General features: G+C 40.5%; 1 protein-coding gene across 3 annotated transcripts in view; it reads right to left on the bottom strand.

Annotated features, from left to right (window-relative positions):
• sytl5 (synaptotagmin-like 5) overlaps nucleotides 1-15125 on the bottom strand; it is a 91082-nt gene that overhangs the window by 66512 nt on the left and 9445 nt on the right. The gene's annotated exons all lie outside the window — the stretch shown is intronic.

Below are 15125 nucleotides of genomic sequence, written 5' to 3'. Positions count from 1 at the left end.
GTGTAACTAACTACATGGGAAAAGTAGGCAAGATTTCCTTTCTTTTTCTGTATCAAACCAGCCTAATTCTCACTTGAAACATAGATTTTGTGTTTAATAGGATACATTGCACATTATGTTAACATCTGACTGCAGAGGGATCTGTTCTTGCAATGTGTAGTCTATGATATTTCTGATTTAGATATGATCATTTTTCACAAAGTAGTTTGGATGTAGTAAACTACTTATTCTTTAGGTAAGTAAACTATACGTTTCTTAATAAGGGTAGCTGTAGTGTAGACTAACCTCTTCCTATGTGAAGTAATTGGTAGCTTGGTAAACTATTTTTTCAGAGTAGCTTTCCAACACTGACTACACAGAAATGCATAATTAAGGATATGAAAGTCATTCTCCATGTTTCACAAGTTTGGACATCACAGCGCAGCACAGTAGAGTACAACACAGCAGAGCAGAGTAGGGTAGAGTAGAGTTCAGTACAGTGCAGTAGAGTACAACACAGCAGAGCAGAGTAGGGTAGAGTAGAGTAGAGTTCAGTACAGTGCAGTAGAGTACAGTACAGTAGAGTTCAGTACAGTAAAGTAGAGTATAGTTCACCACAGTAGAATACAGTACAATATACTGTACTCTACTTTTCTTTACTGTGCTGTATTGCATTGTACTGTACTCTACTGTGCTCTACTCACTGTACAGTACTGTACTATACTCTACATTTCTTTACTGTACTGTACACAGTACTGTGCTATCCACACTTGTGAAACATACGATATAGTACAATATACTATACTCTACTATATTCTACTTTTCTTTACTGTACTGTACACAGTACTATACTGTGCTATCCACACTTGTGAAACATACGATATAGTACAATATACTATACTCTACTATATTCTACTTTTCTTTACTGTACTGTACTCAGTACTGTACTGTATTGTACTTATTGGTCCGTACTCTACTATGCTGTACTCACTGTGCTGTACTGTGCTATCCAAACTTGTGAAACATATGTCTATGATAGGTTCAGATTTGGTCTAGTCTGGTTTATCTGTGGACATTAACATCAAGGCCAGGGTGGACTGACAGAATTTCAACTACTTTCCAACGTCCAAAGATGGAAAGAGAGGGGGCTCCTGGGTAGGTGTCAGTAAGATCTGGGAGAGGTGACATTAACTGGATATTGAGAAAGGCAGCAAGAGGAAGAGGAAGAGAGAGAAGAAGAGAGAGAGGGAGAGGTTGTCCAGACTGTTTTAACACTCTTGGTTTGACTACCAGATGACAGAAAGACAAAAAAACAGTTATGAGCTGAACATAACAGCATGCCAGTGGAAGGGAGGACAGCAGCAGGTGACCCAACTGTGGTTTGTGTCGATTATGAATCACCCATTGTTACCATTTCAGTTGCAGTAATTCCAGTACAGATTTTTGGGTAATTCCGTTACCAATTTGGTAATGGAATTCTGAGTTTTAATCCCTTAATAATTCAGAAACAATATTGATATCAGTAAAATCACTATAACTAATTGTTGATTACTTGTTACTTCTGTGAACTTTCATTATCTTCCTTTCTCATGAGGGAGAGAAATTAGAAAATATCTTAAAGATATAGGGTCTCTACCCACGGAGATTTCTATCTGCTTTTTTTCTCTGGCCTCCATTGATTTAGTCACCCTAATTCTGACATTCATACAAGGGTAAAAACTCCAATAACTTTTGAACGGATTATGATAGAGACATGAGGTTTGGCCCATAGTTTTTTTTACAGGAGTATCTGCACAATTAATATTTTACCCAATGGTCAAAAGATGTGTTTTTGATTGGACACCTTATAAAATAAACGAGTTTTTGGTAATGGAATTACATGGTACAAGGCAGTATTTCTTAAACTTACAAGATGTAAACAATTTCTCCAAAAATAAATATGTGTTACTATTAGTTGGCATAGGTCTTTATGTCAACATTATTGTGTTTTGATGTTCAGTACCAGTCAAAAGTTTGGACACTTCTACTCATTCAAGGGTTTGTCTTTATTTTTACTATTTTCTACAATGTAGAATAATAGTGAAGACAACAAAACTATAAAATAACACATGTGGAATCATGTGTTATTTCATCAACTGTTCTGCCTGCGGTTATGGAACCCCTACCTGTCCCAGACCTGCTGTTTTCAACTTTAAATGATCGGCTATGAAAAGCCAACTGACATTTATTCCTGATTATTATTTGACCATGCTTGTCACTTATGAACATTTTGAACATCTTGGCCATGTTCTGTTATAATCTCCACCCGGCACAGCCAGAAGAGGACTGGCCACCCCTCATAGCCTGGTTCCTCTCTAGGTTTCTTCCTAGGTTTTGGCCTTTCTAGGGAGTTTTTCCTAGCCACCGTGCTTCTACACCTGCATTGCTTGCTGTTTGGGGTTTTAGGCTGGGTTTCTGTACAGCACTTCGAGATATTAGCTGATGTACGAAGGGCTATTTAAAATAAACTTGATTTGATTTGATGTTATAACCAAAAAAGTGTTAAAGAAATCTAAATGTATTTTATATTCTACAAAGTAGCCACCCATTGCCTTGATGACAGCTTTGCACACTCTTGGCATTCTTTTAACAAGCTTCACCTAGAATGCTTTTCCAACAGTCTTGAAGGAGTTCCCATATATGCTGAGCACTTGTTGGCTGCTTTTCTTTCACTCTGCGGTCCAACTCATCTCAAACAATCTCAATTCGGTTGAGGTCAGATGATTGTGGAGACTAGGTCATCTGATGCAGCACTCCATCACTCCCATTCTTGGTCAAATAGACCTTACACAGCATGGAGATGTTCAGAGTGACTGTCGGGTTATTGGTCACCTCCCTGACCAAGGCCCTTCTCCCCCCATTGCTCAGTTTGGCCGGGCGGCCAGCTCTAGGAAGAGTCTTGGTGGTTCCAAACTTCTTCCATTTAAGAATGATGGAGGCCACAGTGCTCTTGAGGACCTTCAATGCTGCAGACATGTTTTAGTACCCTTCCCCAGATCTGTGCCGCAACACAATCAATTCCTTCGACCTCATGGTTTGGTTTTTGCTCTGACATGCACTGTCAACTGTGGGACCTTACATAGACAGGTGTGTGCCTTTCCAAATCATGTCCAATCAAATGAATTTACCACAGGTGGACTCCAATCAAGTTGTAGATACATCTGAAGGATGATCATTGGAAACAGGATGCACCTGAGCTCAATATCTAGTCTCATAGCAAAGGGTCTGAATACTTATGTAAATAAGGTATTTTTTAAATTTAATTTTATACATTTGCAAAAAAATCTAAAAACTTGTTTTTGCTTTGTCATTATGGGGTAATGTGTATAGATTGCTGATGATTTTTTTTGCGGAAAAAGTCAAGGGGTCTGAATACTTTCCAAAGGCACTGTACGCCTTAATTCCCTCAAAATATAGACTATTAGCTTTCATTTGACACCCAATTAGATATGCTCCTATGAACTTCACATTGTTGGTGCTCATGGGTCATTTTACATGGAAATGCCACTCTACAGTATATGTGTGTATGTGGACCACCCTGTATCGTCATCCCATGGAAAACACAGCAGATCTCCCAGAGGCCTTAGTGTCTCAGCCTCATTATTTCAGCTAAGATCAGCACATATTTCTCAGACTTGCAGACTTGCATCTTGCATTTCTTGTAAATAGGTTTTGTATTTTCCGTTTTTCTCTTGTTTTGCTTCGCTATGCAAGCCAAAATCTGCCATTGAAGTTGTCTCTTTACTTGTAATTTTACATTGTGAGTTGATGGACTTGTGGTGCCACATTCGTTTTTCATAAATGCTTGAAATAATGATTTTATTTTCACATTTTCACATTTTCATAAATAAAATATATTTCAGTTCACAGACCTTTCTCCATTCACCTCTAGAGAAGCAGGTATACAGTATCTTACAAGATAATTTCACCGTGGACACACTGAGATGTAACGCAATTCTCGGGGGTACGGCCTGTGCTTAAGGGTTTGTGACAAGCAGTTTGGGGGCCATGCTGTCTGTCTCCTTCTTCTCTTCTTAATGCAGAACTCTGTCCTTGAACAAGTCTACTCTTTCCCGCTGTTAATGTATAGATGGATTCTGTTAATAATGCAAAGCTGGAATCTATTCATGTAGATGGACTGTGGTTGATGTATACTGTACTCAGTTCTTAATGTAGTAGGTCTATTTTATACCTCAAATATGACTGGATTATGTTCTTATTGGTGGATTCTATTGTTGTTCTATTGTTATTAGCTTATGTTATAAATGTATAACTGTCATAACTCTATTTTATTTGTAAGACAATTATTGTCTGACTGTATGGCTGTACTGTATTATACAAAGGGTGGTTCGAATCCTGAATGCTGATTAGTTAAAACCGCATTCCAGCCAGTGTCTATTCCACAATTTACCACCGGCTAAATCTATGACGTTAAAATGCCTATTTTTACTCTGTTCCATCTGACTGCGCAATCCACTGTCTCATCAGCCCTGCCAGGCAATTTATAAACTTGATCTCCACTATAAAAAGCATCTAGACATCTCACATTTCTTTTAGACTAACACTTAGTTTTCAACAGCAGAGATTTGTATGAACCTTGCTGTCTGTCTCTCTGACATTTGCAACATTGTTTCAGTATTCAAATTCCATCTGCAGCTGTCCCATAGTAATGAACGTGTCGGGAGTCTGGACGAGACAGACAGACAGGCAACTTTCTCAGCCAGTTGAAATCATGAATCAGCTGGCATATTTTTATGGATATATACAAAGAAATGTCATTTGAAAAAAGGTCAAATGAAAAGAAGTGCAGCTAGTTTGCAGTCTTTCCAGCTTCAGTTTGAAGTGATTGTGTTAGCTGTCTTGTTGGTTAGCTCCTCTGAACAGTGTCCTGATGAGTGAGCACATTTTCTATGCCAGGCGAAATCACGCCTCATTAGTTCATTGATATGGATGTATCCAAATAAATGGCACTAGAAAACAGCTTATGCAAATGCAGCTACTGGGCCTAACAACACCCGTGCCAATATATCCTCCAAACACCAGCTTTTCTGGCATAATTGAAGGGCTATAAAGTCATAACACAATATTTTTCTCAATTTTAGCAGTATGGTGGTATTTGACAGTATTTTATATTTTTTAATGATACATTTTTTAAATACAGCATGTTTTACGAGTAGTGCATGACCCTAGGATTGCAACAAATGAATTCTAAGTGGTTTTAATGGGCTTTCTCAATTCTGATGGTTTTATACTTACCCAGACTAGAACAAACCTGACAGTTAAGTAGTCGAATTTGTAGAAGTTTTGCTTTATTTAGCACTGCATCAAAATATTTTTATAATATCGACAGTATTGTAAAGATCCACCCGGTATGTGGATCTATGCCGGTATACCTTAAAATATGATATATTTCACCCAGTCCTACTGTGATGTGTAGTGTCACAATAATGTACTGCTCAGCTCCGTTGCATTCTGTGCTGTTATTATGCAGTACATCCTCTGTGTGTGTGGTGTGAATGTCCATCCAGGCGGTGTCTCTGAAAGGTTTTATGCCAATCTGACAAGGACACATATGAATGGTGAATGTCAGAGCATCTTGACCCAGCGACACCCCAGGAGAGTAATAAACAGCAGAGGGTCCCCACTTAACCGACACTACATTACACTGCAGAGAAAACAGCATTCTGTACGGATGGAATCTCCTGCAACAGTAGATGGTACCACAGACTATTACACAAAGAGAGATTTGGAATCATGCGCAACAATGGTTAGAGTGTAAGTTAATTGCGCAGCATTACAATTTCCTACTCAATTCTTTCTGGTTTAAGGATAGATCCATAGAGTTCTATGTCAGATATTCTAATCATGTCGGAAAAAGCCAGAGAAGCACACAACCTCAGCTCAGAGTAGTGACAGAAATCACATTATGTTACATTTTTTATAAAAAATGAGGGCCCCCAACCCCAAAAAAGGAGGTGCCCCCCCTCTCCCTAGATAGCATATGAACATGTCATAATGGCAAAATGTGTAGAATATCAGGAAATTAGCTTTAAAAATGCAAAATCCTGTCAGCCTCATTGAAAAATGTGTAGAACAGCATGATTCACTATAAAACTGCACATTTTTCTCTCTCTGCCCCATGGCAAAATGTGTAGAATTGTAAGAAGTTATCTCTTTCACCCCACCCCCAGTGATATGAAAATAATTAGACTAGTATATCCAGCTAGGTCTCAAGGTTTGGGTATGTTGTACCTAGGGGCTAGAGGTCTGAGCTGGCTGAGCTGTTTAACCCGTAGTGTCTAAATATATACACTAGTATTAATGAAGGGACAAGCTGGCTGAGCTGTTTAACCCGTAGTGTCTAAATATATACACTAGTATTAATGAAGGGAGAGGAAGGAATGTATTTGTCATCCTCTGGGATCTCTCTATGTGTAAGACTGGGAAATGCCTGAGTTGAATCTACAAGTCTACTTGGCAGACTAGAAGGAGGGACAGGCTTAATGCCTGCCGTCCAGGACAACTACAGCACTCGATGCCACAGGAAGGCCAAAAAGATTATGAAAGACATCAACCACCTGAGCCACGGCCTGTTCACCCCGCTATCATCCAGAAGGCAAGGTCAGTACAGTTCAAAGCTAGGACCAAGGGACTGAAAAACAGCTTCCATCTCAAGGCCATCAGACTTTTAAATAGCCATCACTAGCCAGCTACCACCTAGTACCCTGCCCTGAACTTAGTCACTGTCACTAGCCAGCTACCACCCGGTTACTCAACCCTGCACCTTAGAGGCTGCTGCCCTATGTACATAGACATGGAATCAATGGTCACTTTAATAATTTAACACCAGTCACTTTAATAATGTTTACATACAGTTTTACTAATTTCAAATGTACAGTATATACTGTATTCTAGTGTAATCTAGTCAATAACGTTCTGACATTGCTCGTCCAAATATTTATATATTTCTTAATTCTATTCGTTTACTTTTAGATTTGTGTGTATTGTTGTGACTTGTTAGATGCTACTGCACTGTTGGAGCCAGGAACACAAGCATTTCGCTACATATGCAATAACATCTGCTAAATACAGTTGAAGTCGGAAGTTTACGTACACTTTAGCCAAATACATTTAAACTCAGTTATTCACAATTCCTGACATTTAATCCTAGTAAACATTCTCTGTCTTAGGTCAGTTAGGATCAACACTTTATTTTAAGAATGTGAAATGTCAGAATAATAGTTGAGAGAATGATATATTTCAGCTTTTATTTCTTTCATCACATTCCCAGTGTCACGTGTGTGTGACTAGGTGTGACTAGGGTGGGCATTCTAGTGTCTTTATTTCTATGTTTTCTGTTTCTATGTTTTGGCCGGGTATGGTTCTCAATCAGGGACAGCTGTCTATTGTTGTCTCTGATTGGGAATCATACTTAGGTAGCCTGTTTTTCCACCGTAGTTGTGGGTAGTTGCCTGTGTTAGTGGCCTGTATAGCCCTAGTCAGCTTCACGTTCGTTTTTGTCGTTTCTTGTTTTGTTGGCGACATTCATAACATGAAAAGAAAATGTACGCTCACCACGCTGCACCTTGGTCCGGTCATTTCCCTGACGACGTTCGTGACACCCAGTGGGTCAGAAGTTTACATACACTCAATTAGTATTTGGTAGCATTGCCTTTAAATTGTTTCACTTGGGTCAAACGTTTCTGGTAGCCTTCCACAAGCTTCCCATAATAAGTTGGGTGAATTTTGGACCATTCCTCCTGACAGAGCTGGTGTAAAAGAATCAGGTTGTAGGCCTCCTTGCTCACACATGCTTTTTCAGTTCTGCCCACACATTTTCTATAGGATTGAGGTCAGTGCTTTGTGATGACCACTCCAATACCTTGACTTTGTTGTCCTTAACCCATTTTGCCACAATTTTGGAAGTATGCTTGGGGTCATTGTCCATTTGGAAGACCCATTTGCGACCAAGCTTTAACTTCCTGACTGATGTCTTGAGATGTTGCTTCAATATATCCAGATAATTTTCCTTCCTCACGATGCCATCTATTTTGTGAAGTGCACCAGTCCCTCCTGCAGCAAAGCACCACCACAACATGATGCTGCCACCCCCGTGCTTCACGGTTGGGATGGTGTTCTTCGGCTTGCAAGCCTCCCCCTTTTTCCTCCAAACATAACGATGGTCATCATGGCCAAACAGTTCTATTTTTGTTTCATCAGACCAGAGGACATTTCTCCAAAAAGTACGATCTTTGTCCCCATGTACAGTGGCAAACCGTAGTTTGGCTTTTAAGCCTTTCAGGTTATGTCGATATAGGACTCGTTTTACTGTGGATATAGATACTTTTGTACCGGTTTCCTCCAGCATCTTCACAAGGTCCTTTGCTGTTGTTCTGGTATTGATTTGCACTTTTCGCACCAAAGTACGTTCATCTCTAGGAGACAGAACGCGTCTCCTTCTTGAGCGGTATGACGGCTGCGTGGTCCCATGGTGTTTATACTTGCGTACTATTGTTTGTACAGATGAACGTGGTACCTTCAGGCATTTGGAAATTGCTCCCAAGGATGATCCAGACTTGTGGAGGTCTACAATTTCGTTTTTCTAAGGTCTTGGCTGATTTTTTTTGATTTTCCAATGATGTCAAGCAAAGAGCCACTGAGTTTGAAGGTCGGCCTTGAAATACATCCACAAGTACATCTCCAATTGACTCAAATGATGTCAATTAGCCTAACAGAAGCTTCTAAAGCCATGACATCATTTTCTGGAATTCTCCAAGCTGTTTAAAGGCACAGTCAACTTAGTGTATATTAACTTCTGACCCTTCTGGAATTGTGATACAGTGAATTATAAGTGAAATAATCTGTCTGTAAACAATTGTTGGAAAAATTACTTGTGTCATGCACAAAGTAGACGTCCTAACCGACTTGCCAAAACTATAGTTTGTTAACAAGAAGTTTGTGGAGTGGTTGAAAAATGAGTTTTAATGACTCCAACCTTAGTGTATGTAAACTTCCGACTTCAACTGTATGTTTATGCGACCAATAAAATTACATTTGACTCCTGAGGAAATGACCTGTTGCACCCGCTAAAACCACTGATTATTATTTGACCCTGCTGGACGTCTATGAACGTTTGAACATCTTGAAGAACAATCTAGCCTTAAATGGCAATGTACTCCTATAATCTCCACCCGACACAGCCAGAAGAGGACTTGCCAACCCTCAGAGCCTGGTTCCTCTCTAGGTTTCTTCCTAGGTTCCCGCCTTTCTAGGGAGTTTTTCCTAGCCACTGTGCTTCTACATCTGAATTGCTTGCTGTTTGGGGTTTTAGGCTGGGTTTCTGTATAGCACTTTGTGACATCTGCTGATGTAAAAAGGGCTTTATAAATACATTTGATTGACTGATTGATTCATTTGTATGTAGGTTGGCTGTAATGACTATTTCTGGATGTTTTAGCCTTGGGACATTTAGGACATGGCCAGTTATTTTGCCAAGCATGACCACTACTGAGAATAACTAGTTATATTTAATGAGATTGCTCATCAATGAAACCTAACCTTTAGACTTAATATGTAATCTTCACTAAAAGGCCTCTAGAAATACACACACACTTAATATAAACTTTATCTGAAGTTACGGGAAAACGCAACAAATATAATTCTCTGCTGTCTATCTTACTGCATATAATCCACCTCCTGAGGTAGGATGTCAGTCTCTTTGTACAATGAGGTGCAATCGATGGCCAGCCGGCCCGTTTATAGCCTGCCGGAGATAAGACCTGGCATGCTGCAGGGAGATTGAGAATGTTTCTGGGATGAAATGCTTGTTGGGTATGGAGGAAGGAGCACCGCGAGACTTGATGATACGTGACGTGTCTGACTGAGCGGAATGGTCCTTGCCTGTGTCGACTTCACAAGTAGTCACTCACACAAACTCCAATTTAACAACTAGGCACTCACACACACACACACCCACAGACTCCAAATTCACAACTAGACACTCACACACACTCTGACTTAACACACGCACACACTGCCCTGTGGCCGGTAGCAGAGCTATCAGAGTGAACTAATGACCATCTCAGACCTGTCAGTCACATTCTCCTTGCTACCGTCAATCAGTCTAGAAAGTCTAAGAATACTATTACATACCTATCAATCTCACTCACTCATGCTGTTAGACACACATGTCAATACCTGTTGAGAAATACTGCTAATTATTTCATGCCAATCAAAATCCCATTTAAGCTTGACAATCACTGCAAATGTCTGAGAGAAATAACCACAGTGCTATACTAAGATGGAGAATCTGTTGGAAACCAATGATAAAAGGTACAACATTCTAATTCTATTTGTAGAAAAATATAGTATAGTTATACATTCAAATGATGTTTCAGTCATCATGCGACCCTGCCATTCCAAAAATACACAGTCCACATATGACGCCATTTTGTGATGAAATAACTGCAAGTGGCGGTTGGATGAAGTTTCCCCCTAGATGTTAATCAACCTCAAGTATTCCTACCCTATATTAACAATTAGGATTGGGGGTAATACGCCAATTCTACATCTGTGTGTTCGGCGAGGTTCTACTCATAGGCAGGTCCCTTATTGTGACCTGCTGCCTCAATTCATTTGACATTCACTGGGGCAGGGGGCCGAATAAATAAAGAGTCCTACAACACACACACACACACACACACACACACACACACACACACACACACACACACACACACACACACACACACACACACACACACACACACACACACACACACACACACACACACACACACACACTGGTCTGGATAGGGTCACTTGTTATATGTATGTAATAAAGGACACACATACAGCAGTAACAATGGAACATCATTGCCCTGCAGCAATTTTGTAACAACCCATCATAGCGAGTCTGAGTAATCACCAAACCATGTCCAAGGCCACTACAACTTCCTGTGGGGCTCTATGGAGCAGAAAATTGGAAAAATAGATTAAGCCATCTGAGCCTTTGTCTCTATAGACTTACTTCCCCCTTCCTTTGTACTGGCACCTGTCCTCTCTATTCCTCATCACTCTCCTCCTCCTTTCCTCTCATCTTTTCTCCTTTCCTCTCAAACCTGTCCTCTCCATTCCTTATCACTCCTCCTCTCCTCTCTATTCTTCATCTCCCCCTCTCCTTTCCCCCTTTCCCTATGATCAATTTTGTTGGCTTCCTCCTTCTCCCTCCTCATTTCCTTTCTTGTTATCTGCTCTCCTACTGCCCCTGAAGGAATGCATCTCCTCGTCGATGCTGTTAATGACCTGCGTGTCTTTTGTCCTCTAAATGAAAGATGCCAGCATGCACAGGCCAAAATTAGCATGGAAACACAAAGCCTATGCACCGAGATGACAGTCCCCTTCAATCAAACACACACCCACAGAGAGAAAAAAGGCAAGAGGAGGAGGGAGAAAGGGAGAGAGGGATAGAGACAGAGACAGAGAGAGAGAGAGAGAGACGTAAGAGAAGAAAATAAAGGAATAACAAGAGCAGTGGCGGGAGGAGAGAACGGCAGAAAGAAATCACCTTTGACCTTTATCATTGATAGTATTGTTGTACACTCTTAGAATAAGATGCTATGTAGAACCTAAAAGCGTTATTCGGCTGTCCCCATAGGAGAACCCTTTGAAGAACTGTTGTTGATTCCAGGTAGAACCTGTTTGGTTCTAACTAAAACCGTTTCGGGTTCCATGTAGAAACATTTCCACAGAGGGTTCTAAATGGAACCCAAAAGGGTTCTAGCTGGAACCAAAAAGGGTTTTACCTGGAACCAAAAAGGGTTATCCTATGGGGACAGCTGAAGAACCGTTTTCAAACCTTTTTTTCTAAGAGTGTACGTGTCATATTCTGTGACATTGTGAATGCCAGGGAGGGATTGGTTATGAGTTCTTGAGGAGAAGCCTTGGTAACGATGAGACAGAAATAAACCAAGGCATGCTGAGAACAAAACACAATGGGATGATATCATTATCGAACAATGATTGGGTTTTCACCGTCATATCTATCATGACATGTTGCTACAAGGAGTCATCATGCTGGTTGAGTCACAGTCAAAGAGAGATTATGGTTTGTTAAACAGCCAAACCCAGCTTTCTTTGAAAACTTTCCTCTATTCCTAAAACACTAAGTCTTTGTTCAAAATGATACACAAGTAACACTGAAATCAACACTTGTACTTAGAATCACTCTCCTCCACCTTTCCAACTCTTCTGCTGTTCTCAAATTAATTACCAATCAGCTCTGGGTGACGATAATCCATCGAATTTCTAACCTGGCTAATATGGCTATGCTGGGCCTTCCGAGTGGAGCAGTGTTCTAAGGCACCGCATCACAGTGGTTGAGGCATCACTACATACCCGGGTTCCTTCCCAGGCTGTGTCACAGCCGGCCGTGACCCGAGAGACCCATGAGGTGGCGCACAATTGGCCCAGCGTTGTCTGGGTTAGTGGAGGGTTTGGCCGGCCGGGATGTCCTTGTCCCATTGCACTCTAGTGACTCCTTGTGGTGGGCTGGGCACCTGCAAGCTGACTTCGGTCACCAGTTGTACAGTGTTTCCTTCGACACATTGGTGCGGCTGGCTTCCGGGTTAAGTAAGCAGTGTGTCTAGAAGCAGTGAGGCTTGGCAGGGTCGTGTTTCAGAGGATGCATGGCTCTCAACCTTTGCATCTCCCGAGTTTGTACGGGACTTGCAGTGATGGGACAAGACTGTAACTACCAAATGTCTATCAAGAAATTGCGGAGAAAAAGGGGTAAAAGTACAAAAACATTTTTGATATATAATAATATGAATATCCTATAGAACAGGCACAAAGAGAGTGACCACTCCTCACCAGCAGATCAATGTAATGAATACAGAAGCAAAAATCTATTGGCCAATGGGGGTGGGCAGTGAAACAGTCCGTTGAAAGGAGAATGAACTCAGTTATGGCTGTGTTGTTTCTATCCTTCCCCGCAGAGTCATGACAAGGAGTGGTGAGAAGCTGGGTTCCAACATACGTCATCTGTAGTGCAGAGGTGAGCGGTGTATCAGCTTATCAGTGCATTACTTAAAACTTCTCACGAGTCACCAACCCTGATCCGGTAGCACCCCCCCCCCCCCCCCCCCCCCACTGAGTAGCATAGCTAGCATAGCGTCACAAGTAACTTGTAGCATCTAAATATCATTAAATCACAAGTCCAAGACACCAGATGAAAGATACAGGTCTTGTGAATAAAGCCACCATTTCAGATTTTTAAAATGTTTTACAGGGAAGACACAATATGTAAATCTATTAGCTAACCACGTTAGCAAAGGACACGATTTTTTTACTCCCAATAGTTTTTTCCTGCGTCAGTAGCTATCACTAATTCGACTAAATAAAAATATATATAGCCACTAACCACTTCATAAGATGACAGTCTGATAACATATTTATGGTATAGCATAGTTTTTTTTTGGAAAAATGTGCATTTTTCAGGTATAAATCACAGTTCTACATTGCAGCTGCAATCTGAAATAGTGCTGACCCAGCCAGAACAATTACAGAGACCAACGTCATATAACGAATTACTCATCTTAAAACATTTCAGAAAAATACACAGCGTACAGATATTGAAAGCCCAACATCTGGTGAATCCAAACAATATTTCAGATTTATTAAATGTTTTATAACGAAAACAAAATGTAGCGCTAAATTAGCATAGCTATACCAGGCAGATTCGGCTAGGCGCCCACGGCCAGTTCACATGCACAACAGATATGATATAACATCGTAAATTGGGTCTTACTATGGCTGATCTTTCATCAGAATGTTGATCAAAGTGTCCTTTGTCAAGATGAGTCGTTGGTTCCGTTCAGAATTGTTCCTTTCCCACTCCATTTAGCACAGGTACTGGTCGAGTGGCACGGATCTCTCAAACGTAAATAAAATCAGACAACGGAACACCACAAAACTCCCGAAGAAATTCAAATAATCTGATTAAACTATATTGAAAAAACATACATTACGATGATATGGTCACATGTATCAAACAAAATTCGACACGGAGATAGTTTTCATCCATAACGCCAGCAAAACAGTACACAATCGCAGCTCCAACTCGTGCGAATCAGAAAACCGGAAGTTGTCGGTCACGCCAAAGAAATAGGTCTTATTTCACGTCAGTACCAGATAAACAAAGAATTTCTCCTCTGACGTCCTCTTGACACCCAGAGGAAGGCGAATGAAGTGTGTTTCTGGTCATAGGGGTCATGACCATATATAGGCAGAGCGTTGAAGCGAGCATAGACTTCTTGCATTCTACTTCTTGGTCAGGGAAAGTGCTGTCAAATGACTTGTGTATCACTCAGAGACAAAATTGAAACGGTTTTAGAAATTAGAGATTGTTTTCTTTCCAATGGTATTATTTATATGCATATAGTAAGAGCAATAATTGAATAAGAGGCAGTTTAATCTGTAGAGCAAATTATGCTAATGGGAAAATAGCACCCCCTGTATTCTCAAGAAGTTAATAACTACCTACTGGGCACAGACGTCCAGTTTGGAGAGATGTCATCGAACTGTCGACTAATGTGAATTCAGTGTAGACTCAAGAAACACCAAGGCACGTTGTTTACTTTTTATTTAAGATTGAGTTCAAATAAGATGATAATCGTGTTTGGTGATGATGACTTGGAGCATCTCTAAGTTTTCCTATGTTTATACATTATCACATTGAACTTGTTTTAAACACAGTGGAAACAACATTTTGTTCCCAGTGGGAAACTTCTTTAGAAACTTTCAACAGTTCAAAACAAAAAGTGAGAATACAACTGGGAACCCTGGCCTGGGCTAGATAAGCTAGAATCACAGATGGATTCTTCACTCTGATAAAACTGTGATGAAGCAAGAGGGATTAAGTTACATATCGGATCTTCAAGATCTATCAGACATGACACCTCCCCTGCTAAGATTAGGATGCAAGAACCCTTTGTTCTTTACTGCAGTGGTTAATGATGGCCTTACAGTTTTTCTGTGTGTGGAGCGCTTAGAACAGAACAGAGAGATGCTGTGCTGGATAAAGATGAGTCCATCCTATTAACCCAGAT

The sequence above is a fragment of the Salvelinus alpinus genome, chromosome 20 (genome assembly GCF_045679555.1).
Source record: "Salvelinus alpinus chromosome 20, SLU_Salpinus.1, whole genome shotgun sequence".
In the NCBI taxonomy this organism is placed as follows: domain Eukaryota; kingdom Metazoa; phylum Chordata; class Actinopteri; order Salmoniformes; family Salmonidae; genus Salvelinus; species Salvelinus alpinus.
Note: the sequence above shows the minus strand (reverse complement) of the source record. Positions and strands in the feature narration are given on the sequence as shown.